Source organism: Chrysochloris asiatica, unplaced genomic scaffold, assembly GCF_000296735.1.
Source record: "Chrysochloris asiatica unplaced genomic scaffold, ChrAsi1.0 scaffold00130, whole genome shotgun sequence".
Lineage (NCBI taxonomy): Eukaryota > Metazoa > Chordata > Mammalia > Afrosoricida > Chrysochloridae > Chrysochloris > Chrysochloris asiatica.
In genome coordinates this window covers 7,067,506-7,085,078 of record NW_006408648.1, presented here as the reverse complement: position 1 = coordinate 7,085,078, position 17,573 = coordinate 7,067,506, and the positions used below count along the sequence as shown (strand labels likewise).

Sequence of the window (17,573 nt, the reverse complement as noted above, 5' to 3'; positions counted from 1 at the left end):
ACTACTATGGTTAACTACTATGGTTCCAACTCATAACAATTAACAGCCTAGAAAACTCTATGGGGCAGTTGTTCTCTGTCCTATTGGGTCTCTATGAGTTGGAACTGATGCAACACACACACACAACTTATGTGATACTCTGTGTCAGTCACTGCTTGGGCAGGGCTTTGACAGGACCTGGCACTATCAGCATTTCCTGAAGGTTGGTCAGAAATGCAGTCTCGGGCCTCTGCCCTGTTACACAATGCCCAGGGGATTGTGTACACATGAAATGGTGAGACAGGCTGCACTAGGCTGTCACCATGGGTAGTTGCTGGGACCTAAGTGAGTGTGATATTACTATGTGGACCGATATGAGCGTAAACCACCGGCCACACAAATACCACAAGTGGCAATACCGGCAGTGACAAGATTTCCCAGAGTGCTCAACAACACTTGAAAACAGATTACAAAACTTCTTCAATTTACACAGTAGCTGGGTTTCTGTAAAATTCAATGTGTCTTAAAACTGTGCCCCCCAAAAAAAGCCTAAAAAATTTCCTATGTAGACGACTTCCTCATTGTGTTTGATTGTTTGTTGTTGTTAAGTGCCGGCAAGTGGGTTCCAACTCATAGTGACCCTGTATAGGGTTTCTGAGGAATGACAGGTGGGTTTGAACTGCTGACCTTGCGGCTTAAACTGGTCTTGTAGTCCAGCACATTATCCTGCAGTGCCACACCAGGATTCCTCATTGTGTTTTACTGCCTCATATACTGAGTAGTCCTGGTGTGGCACCATGAGTTAATGCACCAGACTGCAAAGCCATTTGAACTGCAAGGTCGGCAGTTCAAGCTCACCAGCTGCTCCTCAGAAACCCTATACAGGGTCGCTATGGGTTGGAACCGACTCGACGGCACTTATCAACAACAGCAACATTTTGCAAGAGGTACCTTGTCCTTGCCTTGTACTGACACCTAAAACTCCTCCAGAGCTTCCCAAACTGTCCCCTAGGGGTCGTTACTGTCCTTGTGGAAAACCATTGGTTTCTTAGAGTAAGTCCAGTGCTTTGTTGTAACTTTCCATGTTACTCAACAAATCCTCCTAATAAACTTAAGAAAACCAAAAAGACAAACCAGTTGCAGTTGAGCTGTTTCTGAAGGAATACTGTACAGAGTGTACCAAAAAGAAATGGTTGATGGTCAAACATTCCAAGAGGTAGCATCTGATCAAGAGCCAATGATCCTGAAGGAAGAAGTCCAAGGTGCACTGAAGGCATTGACAAAGAACAAGACACCAGAAATTAAAGGAATACAAATTGAAATCTTTCAACAAACTAATGTAGCATTGGAGGCACTCACCTATGCCAAAAAATTTGGGAGACAATTACCTGGCCAACTGATTGGACCATTCCCAAGAGAGGTAAGCCAATAGAATGTGGAAATCATAGAACAATATCGTTAATATTGCATCCAAAGATAATTTAAAAATGGCTGCAACAATACATCGACGGGAACTGCCAGAGGTTCAAGCTGGATTCAAATGAGGATGTGGAGCAAGGAATATCATTGCTGACCTCAGATGGATCTTGGCTGAAAGCAGAGAATATCAAAAAGATGTTTACCTGTGCTTTGTTGATTATGTAAAGGCTTTCGACTGTGTGGGTCATAACAAGCTAGCTATGGACAGCATTGTGGAGAATGAGTATTCTTGAACACTTAACTGTGCTTATGTGGAACCTGTACATAGATCAATAGTTAATTGTTTGAACAGAACAAGGGAACACTGAATGGCTTAAAATTAGGAAAGATGTGTACCAGGGTTGTATTATTTCATCATACTTATTCAATCTGTATGTTGAACAAATAATCCGACAAACTGGATTATATGAAGAAGAACAAGGCATCTGGATTAGAGGAGGACTCATTATCAACCAGCAATATGCAGATAATACAATCTTGCTTGCTGAAAGTGAAGAGGATTTCAAATACTTACTAATGAAGATCAAAGACCACAGTCTTCAGTATGGGTTGCGCTTCAATGTAAAAAAAAAAAAAAAAATCCTCACTTCTGGATCAGTAAACAACATCAAGATAAATGGAGAAAAGATTGAAGTGGTCCAAGACTTCATTTTGTTTGCATAGACCATCAACATTCATGGAAGCAACAGTCAAAAAATCAAACAACGTATTGCATTGGGCATATCTGTGGCACAAGACCTCTTTAAAATGTTCAAGAGCAAAAATGTCAGTTTGAGGATTAAGGTGTGCCTGACCCAAGCCATGGTATTTTCAATAGCTTCATAAGCATGTGAAAGTTAGACAATGAATGAAGAAGATTATAGAAGAATTGATACATTTGAATTATGGTGTTGGAAGGGAATATTAAAATACTATGGACTGCCAAAACAACAAACAGATCTGTCCTGGAAGAAGTACAGCCAGAGTACTCTACTCCTTGGAAGCCAGGATGGCCGAACTTCATCTGTCATATTTCAGATATATTATCAGGAGAGACCAGTCACTAGAGAAGGACATCATGCTTGGTTAAGTTGAGGGTTGGAGAAAAAGAGGAAGACACCCAACGAGATGGATTGACACAATGGCATAGCAACAATTGTGGAGTTGTTGTAGGACTGGGCAGTGTTTTATTCTGTTGTGCATAATGACAGCACCTAACAACAACAACAACAATAAAAGGGCCCACCAGTGTGGACCCAGGGTAACCATAGTGGACTCATCGTAGCCTACCCTCTAGAGCTGGGGCTGAGGGCAGCTGGACCTCCCTGGGGAAGCCCTGTTTTCATTGCCCACTAATAGTCTAGGCTGGAAGATGTGAACCTTGGCCCAGGACCTCTTCTTCAAGGAACAGGGAGTGCTCAATGACAGAGTCACCAGGAAATCATCTTTCTTCCCCAGCTATTGTCCTCTGGGTTTGGACTGTACTTGAACAATCACAACCACATCCTTTTTCTGGAATGAAGGCACATGTAAAACCACCTTTCAAATTCTGGGTATAGACTTCCTTCTTCTCAGGTGAGTCCGGTTCCTCTAGCCAGATATATATATATATATATATATATATATATAGAGAGAGAGAGAGAGAGAGAGAGAGAGAGAGAGAGAGAGAGAGAGAGAGAGAGAGAGAGAGAGAGAGAGAGAGAGAGAGAGAGAGAGAGAGTTCTGTTGCGGCACTGTGGGATAATGCACTGGACCACAAGGTCAGTTTGAACTGCAAGGTTGGCGGTTCAAATTCAACAGCTGTTCCTCAGAAACCCTATACAGCAACAAATAGATATATGTTGTTGTTGATGTTGTTAAGTGCCGCTGAGTCAGTTCTGACACATAACAACCCTGTTGGCTTTTGAGAAGCAGCTGGTAGTTTTGAACTGCTGACCTTGTGGCTTACAGTCCAGTGCTGATCCTACAGTGCCACACCAGGAGTCTGTATAAATGTGTGTGTGTGTTGTTGTTATTGTTATTGTTGTTAAGTGCCTTCAAGACGGTTCCGACTCATAGCTACCCACCCTTTCAGGGTTTCTAAGAAGTGGCTGCCAACTTTGTAGTTCAAACCAACCTTGCAGTCTTACAGCACCATACCAGGACTCCAATATCTATTGGTGGTGGTGTTCAGTGCCCTTGAGTTGGTTCTGATTCATAGCAACCCTGTAGAGGATTTCTGAGGCTTTAAATCTTCCTGGAAGCAGAAAATTTCATCTGGTTGGCAAGTCCAAAATCCATAGGGAAGGCTGGTAGGCTGGAAACTCTTGGGCAGAGCTGATGTTGTAGTCTTGAAACAGAATTTCTTCTTCCTCTGGGAAACCTGGTTTTGCTCTTGAAACCTTCTATTGATGGGGTGAGGCCCACCAAATTAATGAGAGTACTCCTTTACTTAAAGCCAATTGATTTTAAATGTTAACCATATCTACAAATACCTTCACAGTAACACCTAGATTCATGTTTGAATGAATGACTGGGAACTACAGCCTGGTCTTGGTGTGGGGTAATGCACTGGGTCACAAGGTTGGTTTGAGCCGCAAGATTGGTGGTTCAAATTCACAAGCCGCTCCTCAAAAATCCTATACAGGGTCACTGTGAGTTGGAACTGACTTGAAGACACTTAACAACAGCAATACTAAGAGACTGGTCCAGCTAGGAATCCTGGTAGCATAGTGGTTATGAGTTGGGCTGTAACCTCAAGGTCAGCAGTTTGAAACTTCCATGGGAGAAAGATGAGACTTTCTGCGCCCGTAAAGATTTACAACTTTGGAAACCCTACGCAGGGTCACTGTGAGTCGGAACCGACTCTACAGCATACCACCACCACCAGTTAATGCATTGGACTGCAAAGTCAGTTTGAACTGCAAGGTCAGCGATTCAAGTTCACCATTTGCTCCATGGAAACCCTATACAGGGTCACCATGGGTTGAAACCGATTCAACAGCACTTAACAATGACAACAATGTGGTGCTAGTTGCAGGTGAACCAGAAACTGGGAGGAGCAGTTAGAGGGCATTGCGTTGTGACAAGTTTGAAGGGGAAGGAAGCCTCTATTCAGGGCTCGAATCCCAGGCCAGTGAGTACAGGTATGTGGGCAGATCAGGCAAGTCACCACTGGAACTCCACACCAATCTCTGCTAGACCCATTGCTGGGCTGTGCTTTACTTTCTTTCTAGAGCAGGCTGAGCCTTGGTTGTTCCAGAATGGTGCCAAGACTTTGAGACCCTGGGCTACCTCCATGCTCCGGAGCCCAGGCCTCCTCCCTGCCCTCCTAGTGACCCCATCATTGCTATCACCCAGGCACCCTCTGATGAATGACTAATACACAGAAACCTCCCCAGGAAGAGCACAGACCAGGTGGAACTCTGAAGAGGTGTGGCTGACAACCCAGGCACAACATAATGCCCTTGAGTGCCAGGAGAGAGGTCTGAGGCCCAGCGAGAGGAATTCAGGAGGGTCAAGAGAAAAGAGGGCAGGTGGAGGGTAAGGTTAGACATTTCCCTATAGGTTGAAAGCTTCATGAGGGTTTGTCTCATGTACGCAGGGCCTAGCAAATAACTGGCACACAGTTGTTATTAAATGTCATAAGAATTCCATACTTCTTGACTGACTGATTTTTAAAAAATCTCACCCAGAAGGGTTGCTCAAATGATGGTGGAGATGGGGTTGGGATAGAAGACACTAGCTTGCTTCCTAAGATAAACTGCCCCGGAGCAAAAAGGGGACAGAAGTCTTTTGTACTGCAGACTTCTGGGACTTTTGAGAAGTTAAGCAGAGTCATGCAAGGGTTCTAGAATGTGCACTTCAGGAAGGCAAGTGTTAGTCACCAAAGTTTCCTAGAGCATTCAGGGAGAAAGATGACCTAGCAGGTGGTGGATGCTTCTCCAGGGCCATGCTGTGTGTCAGTGCATTTCTACCCTATGTAGCTCAAGGACAGTACTGCATGGTTCATTATGGTAGCTACTAGTCCTGGACACTGCAAAGGATTTGCATTTGAACTCTTCCGGTGGTGCCACAAAAGAAAAACTTTGTGATCTGCTTCTATAAAGATGAGAGCCAAGGGGCAGCAGAAAACAAACAAACATGGAGTAGTTATACCCTGTAACATATAGGGTTACCAAGAGTCAGAAGTCATTTGATGGCAACAGATCTTTTTTGTTGTTGCTGTGTGCCACACATGCCTATTGAGTACTTGAGATATTAGATACTAGATCAAATTCAGATGTGTGGTGAGTATCAAATACAACTCACACTTTGTAAGAGAACAACATTGACAATATCTCAATAACATTTCATAGTGATTATACATTGAAATGACAATATTTTTTAATATACTGTCTTATGGAAATTGTTCCATATCAATACACATGGAGTCATCTCATTGTTTGCAATGACTTCACGGGATACTAGTTCGTAGAGAGGCTGTAATGAGGTTTAGACACCAAGAGTTTGCAGTGACTACAGAATCTCTAAGTATTTGTTGGGTAGAGTCTTTTATCACAGAGTTTAAAGGCTTTAGGGAGTCCTTCTAAGTGGGATCTTCCAGGTTACAGGTAATGGGAGGACTTAGAGTCAGATGTGAAGTCCTGGTTTAGTTCTGTAGGTCAGTTTGAACTACAAGGCTGGTGGTACAAACTCACCAGCCGCTCGTTGGAAACCCTATACAGGGGAAATTCACTAAATGGCGCTTAACAACAACAAAGGGTTAGATGTAGGGACCTATGCACCATCCACACAGAGTGGCCTAGATACAACTGTACTGACAGCAAGAACTAAGAACCAGATGTTGGGGAAAGTCCACAATTGGGAGGGGAAGGAAGAGGAAACAGGAAATCATAGACAAAGGACCAAAGAATGAGAGATGAACTAGGATGTCCTGGGGCTACAGAGACCAAAGGTTGCAGAGGTCCGGAGAGGAAGAGGAGGTGAGGGTAAACATGTTGCACAGGGATATGGAATCTTGAACTTTTTTTGGTTTTGTTTTGTTGTTGTTTTTAATGTTTTATGGTGAATTATGTGATAGTTTACATGGGAGAACATTAGTTTTACATTGGAACCTTGAACTTTTGCAAAAAACATCCAGATCTGTGATCTTATTATTACTATTTCATCATCAGGTGTTTTAAAAAATAAAAGCTATTTTTACATTAAACATATATTAGTCATTTGACATATGATTAATGAGTCCCTTCTGCTTATGAGTTGAGGTTTATGAGGTAAATAAGATAAGGCTTCAGCACTCTGAAAGTATATATTTTAGTGGGGAAAACTGATAAGATTTCTGATCATTATGAGTGCTAAAAATTAATTGTGGTGTTGACAACTGTGGTGGGTGACAGTGTGGCGACATTGAAGAAGGCCTCTGTGAACGTGATGTTGTGACACTTGAGTGGAGATCTGAATAATGAGAAGGGGTCAGCCAAGTCACCACTTGAGAGAGGTAACTACGAAGTGCAAAAAAGTGTCGGAACTGCCATGAGGCAGTATGTGTGGGTTCTATTCCAGTTTTGAGGGTGGAGAAGAGATCAAGGAGAACTTCAAAGAGAAAGTGGCCACTGAGCTGAGTCTTGATGGATGAGTCAGTACAGCCTGGATGTCCAGAGAAGTAGCGTTCAGTGGACTGAGGCGTAGGGTGCAAGATAAGGCTGACAGACTAGGGTACAGGCCCTGGAGGGATTTATAAGTCATGATGAGGAATACAAATGTTTTCCTTAGGGCAATTGGCAGATATTGAAGGGTTTTAAGCAGGATAGAGACATAACTAGCTCTGAAAAGAAAATTGCTTACTCCCACCACAATGAGGAGAAGAGGGGTGGGGGCAGGTGACAATTTAGGGGGCTGGGAGAATCATCCTGGTGAGAAAGAAAAGTGTCCAGAGCTAGGGTTAGGTCTATGAAGGTAGGGAGACTTAGTGAGGGGGTGGAATTGACAAGGCTTCTATCTTATCCAAGTGGATGTTGAGGGCGAATAAGAGAGAATGGTCAAGGAAGATGTCTCAATTTTTGCCTTGGAACACTGGTGCTACTCTGAAGATACAGAAGACAGGAGCAAGTGCAGGTTTAAGATAAACAAAACAAGTAGATCCACAGATGTTGTTAAGTGCCACAGAGTCAGTTCTGACTCATAGGGACCCTGTAGAGGGTTTCCAAGGAGCAGCTGCAGTCCAGTGTTGATCCTACAGTGTCACACATATAATTGACTAGTATTTAATATTCAAAAATAAGTTAAGTGCTGGTACATGCTACAACATAAATGAATCTTGAAAACATTATGCTAAGTGAAAGAAGCCAGTCACAGAAGGCCACATATTGTTTGGCTCCTTTTATATGAAATGTCCTGAATAGAAAAATCCATGGAGACAGAAAGTAGATAAATGGTTGCCAGAGGCTGGGGTAAAAGAAACTAGAGGAATGGAGGAAACTGCTTAATGGGTACCAGGTTTCTTTCTGAGGTGATGAAAATGTTCTGGAATTAGATGGTGATGATGTTTGTACTAGTTCTAGTATTGTCAATATACTAGACATCGCCAAGTTGCACTCATCTGCTAGTCTGTTGTGTGTTGCTGTAAACTATGCCATCAGTATTTTAAATACCAGCAGGGTCACCCATCATGGACAGATTTCAGTGGAGCTTTCAGGATAAAACAGATCAGGAAGAAGCAGAGGTGGACCACTTCTGAATGGTTACTTACTGAAAACCTTAGGAACAGCAGAAGAACATTGTCTAAGTTGGTACTAGAAGGTGAGACCCTCAAGTTGGAATCTGCTCAGCATATGACTAGGAAACAACTGCCTTCTCAAAGTAGAGTTGATCTTAATGACATGGACAGAGCAAGGCTTTTGGGACCTTCATTTGCTGATGGGGCAGAACTCAAAATGAGGAGAAATAGCTTCAAATATCCATTAATAATCAGAACATTGAATGTATGAAATATGAATCTAAGTAAACTGGAAGTCATCAAGAAGGAAATGGAATGCAGAAGTATCAGTATTCTAGGCATTAGTGGCCTGAAATGGCCATTTCGAATAATTCTGTGGTTTATTATGCTGGCAATGACAAAATGAAGAGCAATGGCATTGCATTTAGAATCAAAAAGAGTATATCGAGATCTTTTCTGAAGTACAATGCTGTCCGTGATAGAATAATATCCTTACTCCTGCAAGGAAGGTGAGTCTTGGTGTGGCACTTCAGGTTAATGCGCTGGTCCGCAAAGGTGCTTTGAAGCGCAAGGTTAGTGGTGCAAGCTCACCAGCTCCTCAGAAACCCTGTACAGGGTTGCTATGAGTTGGAATTGACTTAACAACATTTAACAACAGCAACAACAAGGAAGGCCAGTTAATATGACTATGAATCACAAATTATACACCAACCACTAAAGCCAGTAACGATAAACTTGAAGAATTTTACTAACGTCTTCAGTTTGAAGTTGATCAAACATGCAATCAAGATACATTGATAATCACTGGTGATTGGAATGAGAAAGTTGGAAACAAAGAAAGGACCTATAGTTGGGCAATATGGCTTTGGTGATAGAAATGACACTGGAGATTGCAAGATAGAATTTTATAAGACCAATGACTTATTCATTGCAAATATCTTTTCAACAACATAAAAGGTGACTATACAAGTGGACATCACCAGATGGAATTAAATTGATTATGTATGTGGGAAGCAATGATGGAAAAGCTTAATGTCATCTGCCAAAGAAGGCCAGAGGCAGGCCATGGAACAGACCATCAATTACTCATATACAAGTTAAGATTGAAGCTGAAGAAAATTAAAACAAGTCCATGAGAGCCAAATTGTGATCTTGAGTATATCCTACCTGAATTTAGAGACCATCTCAAGAACAGATTTGATGCATTAGACACTAATGACAGAGAACCATAGGGTTGTGGGATGACATCAAGAACATCCTGCCTAAAGAAAAAGACAAGAGACAAAGCAAGACTAAAGTGGATGGATGTCAGAGAAGACTCTGAAACTTGCTCTTGAATGTAGAGCAAGTAAAGTGACTGTAAAAAATGATGACGTAAAAGAACTGAATGGAAAATTTCAAAGGGCAGCTCAAGAAGGCAGAGTAAAGTATTACAAAGAAATGCACAAGACCTGAAGTTAGAAACCCAGATGGAAAGAATAGGCTCAGCATTGCTCAAGGTGAAAGAACTGAAGAAAAAAATTTAAGCTTCTGGTTGCAATATTGACGGAGTCCTGGTGTGGCGCTGTAGGATAAGCACTTGACCACAGGATCAATTTGAACCGCAAGGTTGACGGTTCAAACTCACCAGCAGCATCTTGGAAACCCTATACAGTGTCTCTATGTGTTGAGACGGACTTGATGGCTCTTAATAATAACAACATAGACAAAATATTGAACGACGCAGGAAGCAACAATAGAAGATGAAAGGAATTCACAGAGTCAACGTACCAAAAAGAACTTGTCGGTGTTCAACCATTTCTAGAGGTAGCATATGATCAAGAACCAATAGTATTGAAGGAAGCAGTCCAAGCTACATTGAAGGCATTGGTGAAAAACAAGGCTCCCAGAAATGAAGGAATACAAATTGAAATATTTCAACAAACTGATGCAGTACTGGAGATGCTCACTTGTCTATGTCAAGAAATTTGGAAGACAACTATCTGGCCAACCAATTGGAAAAGGTCCATATCTGTGCCCATTCCAAAAAAAAGATGACTGAATGGAATGATGAAATCTTTGAAAAATATCATTAATATCATATGGAAGTAAAACTTTGCTAAAGATAATTCAAAACCCTCTGCAACAGAACATTGGCAGGGAAGTGCCAGAGGTTCAAGCTAGAGTCAGACAAGAACATGGAATGAGCAATAACATTGTTGATGTCAATTGGTCTTGGGTAAAAGCAGAGAATACCAGAAAGATGTTTACCTGCACTTTATTGACTGCACAAAGGCTTTCAACTGTGTGGATCATGACAAGCTATGGACCACATTGCAGAGAATGAATATTCTGGAACATCCATGGAAGCAGCAATCAAGAAATCAAACAATTTGTTGCATTAGGCAAATATGCTACAGAAGACCTCTTTAAAGTGTTAAGGAGCAAAGATGCCAGTTTGAAGACTAAGGTGTGCCTGACCCAAGCCATGGCATTTTCAATAGCCTTATATGCATGTGAAGGTTGTACAATGAATAAGGAAGACTGGAGCAGAATTGATGCACTTGAGTTATGGTGTTGGAGAAGACTATTAAAAGTATTATGGACTGCCAGAAGAACCAACATATCTGTCTTGGAAGAAGTACATCCAGTTGAACATGTTAGGAAGGACCAGCATCTGGAAAAGTGCATCATACTTCGTAAAGTGGAGGGTCAGTGAAAAAGAAGACCATCCCCAATGGGATGGATTGACAAAGTGGCAGTGGCAGTGGGCTCAACCCTAATAATTACGAGGATGGAGCAAGACCAAGCAGTGTTTTGTTCTGCTGTGCATAGGGTCACTAAGAGCTGGAACTGACTTGACAGCATCTAGCAACAACAACCAAATTGTTCACTTTAAAATGAATGGTTAAAGTGCATTTTGTATTATGTGAATTTTGTCTCAATAAAAAATTAAATTACATATTTAAAAATAAGATCAGATTTGGGGTACAATGATGAGTTTGGCTTGAGAAATGTGAGTTTGGATCTTATGGGTGGAACTACCTAGTAGGTGGTTATATGTTGCTCTTGGCAACAGGAAGAAGGCCTAAGATAGTATTATCAACAATTGAAACCCAAGAAATGTCAACTTCAGCCTCGAGGCACCCCTCTTCTGCTGGCCCATTCCACATCAGGATCCCTTGCTGGCTGCATTTCTAGTCCTCAAGTCTGTGCTCATGTAGACAAAAGGCAGGTCATCCTTCTATGATAATTTTTACCCTATTTTGCTATGTTCACAGCCTACAAGATATTGATACACTGTGTGAGTTTTTTGTATTTTAATATGAGATGAAAGAGAGCAGCAAAGACTTACTCCCTTTTCATCTCTAGTATTGCATGCAGTATCACAAAAAGACCTACCCAGGCAGACTCAGCCCACCAAGACTTAGAATCTTTGTTATAGGGCACAACCTCTGCATCAGCCCTCTAAGACTATAGATTCCGACGGTTCCAAGTGTCAACACACTGATTTACTCACTGCTTGGTTTCTCTAGGGTCAAATAAACCCAAGATTTACCTGAAGGTCTTCCCATATTCATCTTCATCTCCAACAATGACTTCTTGGACACTTATGGAATGAATTGTGTTTCCACATTTTATATCTCCATTTGTAATTCTCTCCCCTCACTGAGTAGAGTAAAAGTTTATAGTGTTTGAATTAATCACTTACTAAGCACTTGAAATAATGCAAATATTTGATCTGCTCATGTAACTCTTTCATTTCTTCCAGTTGAGTCAGCATCTTAGTTACCCAGGGCTGCCATTAACACGCTGATGGCTTTAAGAAACAGAAACTTATTTTCTTGCCGTTCTGGAGGCTGGAAGTCCAAATCTGGGCGTTGACTCTAGAACAATGTCCTTCCTTGTCAATAACTCAGGGGTTCCTGGTGCTCCTCCCAACTTGTTTTGTGTGTGTGTCTACTCTGCCCTTTTTATACATTAGATGTAATTAGGTATAAAACTCACCCTTTTCTGGTATGGCCCCACGAACTTAATAAAAGACAACTGTATTTCCAAAAAGATCACATTCATAGGTAGAGGGGCCAAGAGTTCAGTACATATTTTGGAGAGAAACAATCAAATTCATAACAGTTGGTGAAATCCCTTTTCATCATTTTCCCTCCCAAGTTTGACATTTTACTGTTTTGACAGGCTTGTTTCCTGGTTTCCCTATGCCATTTATGAGGCTGTGTGTGTATCAATATCTTGTAGGCTGTGAACTCTTTGAGTGTCAGTATCCTTTTGTATCCTATATCCTGAGCACCAGTCAAGGGCCTGGCATAATGTGGGCCCTCTCTATCTAGGGTCATGAAGTGACTGTGATGCATTACACCTTATACTCACAGTTATATAGAGAATTTTCTTCCTCTTTCCCTTCCTTGTCATGGATTGAATTGTCTCCCCCCCAATTTTCCTGGGCCATGATTGGCAGTGGTTTGGCAGTTATGTAATGATGTGATCATCCAATCAGTTGTACAATAATTAGGGTGGGATGCAGCACCCTTACTAAGGTCATAGCCCTGATGTTACGTTAGGGCAATTTCCAGGTGTATGACCTACATCACCTTTTATCTTTCAAGCGACAAAGGAGAGAGAAGTGAGTAGAGAGAGGGACCTCATTCTCATGAAGAAACAAGAGCCAGCAGCAGAATGTGTCCTTTAGACTCAGGGTCCCTGTGCTGAGAAGCTCCTAGATCCAAGGAAAGGTCAAGCTACATAGAAATCTTGAAGGAATACTGGACCCTCAGATGTTCAAAGGAGACAAGGACCTTCCTCCAAAGCTAGCAGAGAGAGAAAGACAGAAGTGCTCTAGAGCTGGTGCACTGAATTTGGAATTCTACCTATGAAAGCATAGTGGTTATGAGTCAGGCTGCTAATCTCACAGTCAACAATTCAAAACACCAGTGGTTCTGCAGGAGAAAAATGAGGCTTTCTGCTCCTGTAAAGATTTACAGCCTCAGAAACCCTATACAGGGTTGTTGTGAGTCAGAACCAACTCCAGGGCACAAAACAACCCACCAAGCAAACTATGTGGCACTGTAGGATAAGCACTGGACTGCTAACTGAAATGATATTGCTCCTTGAAAACCCTAAGCAGTTCACTATGAATTGGAACCGACTTGATCGCACTTGGCAACAACAACAAACTATGAAGAAAATAAAATTGAAGTTGTCAAAGACTTCATTTTGTTTGAATACACTATCAACACTCATGGAAGCAGCAGTCAAGAAATCAAACTACATATTGCCTTAGGCAAATCTGCTGCACAAGACTTCTTTAAGTGTTAGTTGGAGGACTAAGGTGCCCCTGACCCAAGCCATTGTTTATTCGCTTTTGGGGTTAAAGAAACCTTTAATGAAGATTCAAGGTCAAGAGGAATGTGTTGTGGAGGGCTGGTGCTCACCTGTAGGTGCTTCATGTATGTGTACATAGCTCCGCAGAGGTTCTCAAATCGATGCGGCTGCTGCTTTTTGTGAGCCTTGTCTTGTCTGTGCTCTTCATAAATGTCATCATAGGTCGGCAGTTCATGGCGGCATTGTTGTTAAGTGCCGTTGATCGGTTCTGATTCATAGTGACCCTGTATAGGGTTTCCGAGGATCAGCTGGTGGATTTGAACTGCTAACCTTGTGGTTTGCAGTCCAGTGCTAATCCATCAGGAATCCATGGTGGTATTTGTTGTTGTTGTTAGGTGCCATCGAGTCGGAACTGACTCATAGCGACCCTATGCACAGCAGAAAGAAACACTGCCTGATCCTGGGCCAACCTCACTACTTTTGCCACTTGAGTCCATCAATGTTGCCACTTGGCCAATCCATCTCGTTGGGGGTCTTCCTCTTTTTCTCTGACCCTCCACCTTACCAAACATGATATTCTTCTCCAGCGACTGCTCCCTCCTGACAATATTTCAGAAGTATGAGACACGAAGTTTGGCCATCTTGGCCTCTAAGGAGCACTCTGGCTGCACTTCTTCCAAAACAGATCTATTGGTTCTTTTGGCAGCCCATGGCACTTTTAGTATTCTCTTCCAACACCATAACTCAAAAGCATCAATTCTTCTACGGTCTTCCTTATTCACTGTCCAGCTTTTGCATGCATATAAGGTTACTGAAAATACGATGGCTTGGATCAGGCGCACCTTAGTCCTCAAGCTGACCTCTTTGCTCTTCAACACTTTAAAAAGGTCTTGTGCAGCAGATTTGCCTAATGCAATATGTCGTTTGATTTCTTGACTGCTGCTTCCCTTCTGTGAGTGTTGATAGCTGATCCAAGAAGAATGAAGTCCTTGACTTCAATCTTTTCTCCATTGATAAGAATGTTGTTTATTGGTCCAGTGGTGAGGATTTTTGTTTTCTTGACATTGAGATGCAATCCATACCAAAGGCTGTGCTATTTGATCTTCATCAGTAAATGTTTGAAGTCCTCTTCACTTTCAGCAAGCAAGGTTGTATCATCTGCATATCGCAGGTTGTTAATGAGTTTTCCTTGAATCCTGATGCCACGTTTTTCTTCATATACCCTAGCTTCTTGGATTATTTGCTCAGCATACAGGTTGAATAAGTATGGTGAAAGGAGACAGGAACTTGTCTTGCTTAGCTAGGGCAGAATGCATTTGAAGTGAAAGAGATGATGGCAAGGCATCTCAGTGGTGGTCTCCTCTTCCTGGTCTGGAAACTGAAGGACCAGAGCACAGTCTGACTTGGAGACAGGGTGAGTCTGGCAGACCTGCCCCAAACAGCACAGGGAATTCATTTCCTCACAGCCTGAGAGCCCCTTATGAGTGTCCTGGGGAGGCTGTCCACTACAGCCTTGGCAGCATGTGGAGACAGGCAGTGATCCCAAGCTACTACCAACCCCAAGTCTCTAAAGTCTATCTTATCCTTTCAAGTTCCAGCAGCATGTTGGTTCGGGCCTCCTGCTCTGGGTCCAATGGTTCACAGTCATGCTCATTGAAGTAAGGCTGCCAACCATGGTCTTTTCAATAGCCTCCTATGCATGTGAAAGTTGTACAGTGAATAAAGAAGACTATACAAAAAATTGATGCAGTTGAGTTATAGTGTTGGAGAAAAATATTGAAAGTACTATGGACCACCAGAAGAACAAACAAGTCTGTTGAAAGAGGTATAGCCAGAATGCTTGTCAGAAGTCAGGATGACTTCATCTCTTATACTTTGGACATGTTACAGGAGGGACTAGTTTCCGAAAAGGACATCATGCTTGGTAAAGTAGAGAGTCAGTGAAAAAGAGGAAGACCCCAATGAGATAGACTGGCACAGTGGCAGCAAGAATAGGCTCAAGCTTAACAACAATTGAGGGTGGAGCACGGCCAGGCAGCATTTCATTCTGATGTACATAGAGTCGTTGTGAGTCAAGACCAACTCAACAGTACCTAGCAACAACAACAAACTATGAGAAACTAAATTTGTTTATTAAAACCATCCACTTGTTTATTTCTAGTATAATAGCACTAGATAATTAAACCACTCCTTCAGTATCCTTAGTCTGCATAAAGGTTTTATTTTGTAAACAAGGTTAACCCACATTTTCTTTTCCTCCATAATCTAGTCCAAGTAGCTCCCAAAGTGTTCAAATACTGGCCATTCAGAGGTCAGGATGAGGGAACCCCATTCTAATTCTTGTATGGGGAAGAATTAAGAGAAAGATACTGAAACCAGCTCAGGACTCAAAACCACAGAGAGGAGACTTCAAATCTTCATTCTTCCCTTTTGTAGTGGAGTGACCTTGGATAAGTTACTTGAATCAGTGCTTCTCAGCACATATGTGGTGGAGAATCAGATTGTTGTTTTAATTCTCATAATAGGCCAACATTTAATAAGACACAATACCTTCCGGGAAAGACGAAACTATAGCAGTGGCGAAAAAATCAGTGATTGCTAGGGGAAGGAAAAATAAATGGAGCCCAGGTGATAAATATATATTTACAGTTCTTATTGTGAATAATGTGATAGTTTACATGGGAGAACATTAGTTTTACATTCATCCTGTCATATATCGTTTCATCCCCTCCATGCATCATCAAACAACCAAAGGGTATGCCTGCCCCTCCATTGTCAGCACACAGTCCCTCACCCTCTCTGAATCTAAAGTCTCCAGCTGCTCCATTTTTCCATGTCATCGTCTCTGCCTCCATCTCTGGCATCACTGTTTCTCTGGGTAGGGTCCCGCTCTCTGCTCTTCTCCCTTGATGGTCCCAGGGACCTCCGCTCCTAGACTACAAAGTCAATCACTCCCCTCCTTGCTACAAAATATCTACCTTTAAATTTCCAACCCTCACAGTCAGTCCTGATAGCAATTATTCACTATTTTACCACAAGAGTCCTATTCCCATCTCCTTTTTCATCAGCCCCACCCAGACAGATTGAATAATACTCAGTGGAGATTCTAACTTCCTCCGCACCCTCTGCATCTAGGTTCCCTCTTGAAAGCTTGTAAGCCAGTCACTTCTTGCTTTTGTAGCATTCCTTCCCCACCCCCCGCCCCCCATTTTGGGTAGCCAATGTCCAAGTTGTCAATCCCTGTCTACCCTGTGTAACAAGGGGGTGGGAATGATCCTCGTTGTAAAGGTTTGTTCCCTCTTTTGAATTACTGCATCCATAGGTTTAGGTCAAGTTCATCAAATTGTATCAGATTACTCTTTTTTTCCTCTAGTCAAGTTCTGATCATCTAGTCATTGAAGCCAGGTCAACTGGGTATTATTTGCAAGTATGGGTGTTCTTGTGCATATCCCTTCACTTCTTATCAGCTGGACACTTCACTCTCCACTCTAGCCCTCTGTGACTCTGTCATTGTCTCTGGGCCCAGGAGTCCCCAGATCTTGCCATACTGCTGGCCAACCAGATCTCTACCCAGGTTCACAGGAGTCTATTGAACTTGGTCGGACATAGCTCATGGCTTCATTGCTGTTTTCCCTCACTTCCCTTTATTGGTGACCAATGGGGTCACCTTTTCCATCTTGTCTTTCCACAGATGTAGTCAATTTGATTTCTATATATTCCATCTGGTGAGGTCCATGTGTATAGTCATCTGTTATGCTGTCTAAAGAAAGTATTTCAAATAAAAGTATTTCAAATGATTGGAAGAGATCCATATTTGTGCCCATTCCAAAGAGAGAAGACCCAATGGAATGCAAAAATCATCGACAATCTCTTTGATATCTCAAGCGAGTAAAGTATTACCTTTTGCTAAAGGTAATACAGAAACAGCTACAATCATACATTCACAGAGAACTTTCAGAGGTTCAAGCCAGATTCAGAAGAGGTCCTGGAACGAGAGATATCATTGCTGATGTCCAATGGATCTTGACTGAAAGCAGAGAATATCAGAAAGATGTTTACCTGTGCTTTATTGACTACGCAAAGGCTTTCGATTGTGTGGATCATGACAAGCTATGGACAACAT

The 17,573-nt window shown here is 42.1% G+C and overlaps 1 pseudogene; it reads right to left on the bottom strand.

Moving 5' to 3' along the window:
- Positions 1-6,773: 6,773 nt before the first annotated feature.
- LOC102837243 lies at positions 6,774-17,126 on the bottom strand (annotated as a pseudogene).
- Positions 17,127-17,573: the final 447 nt, after the last annotated feature.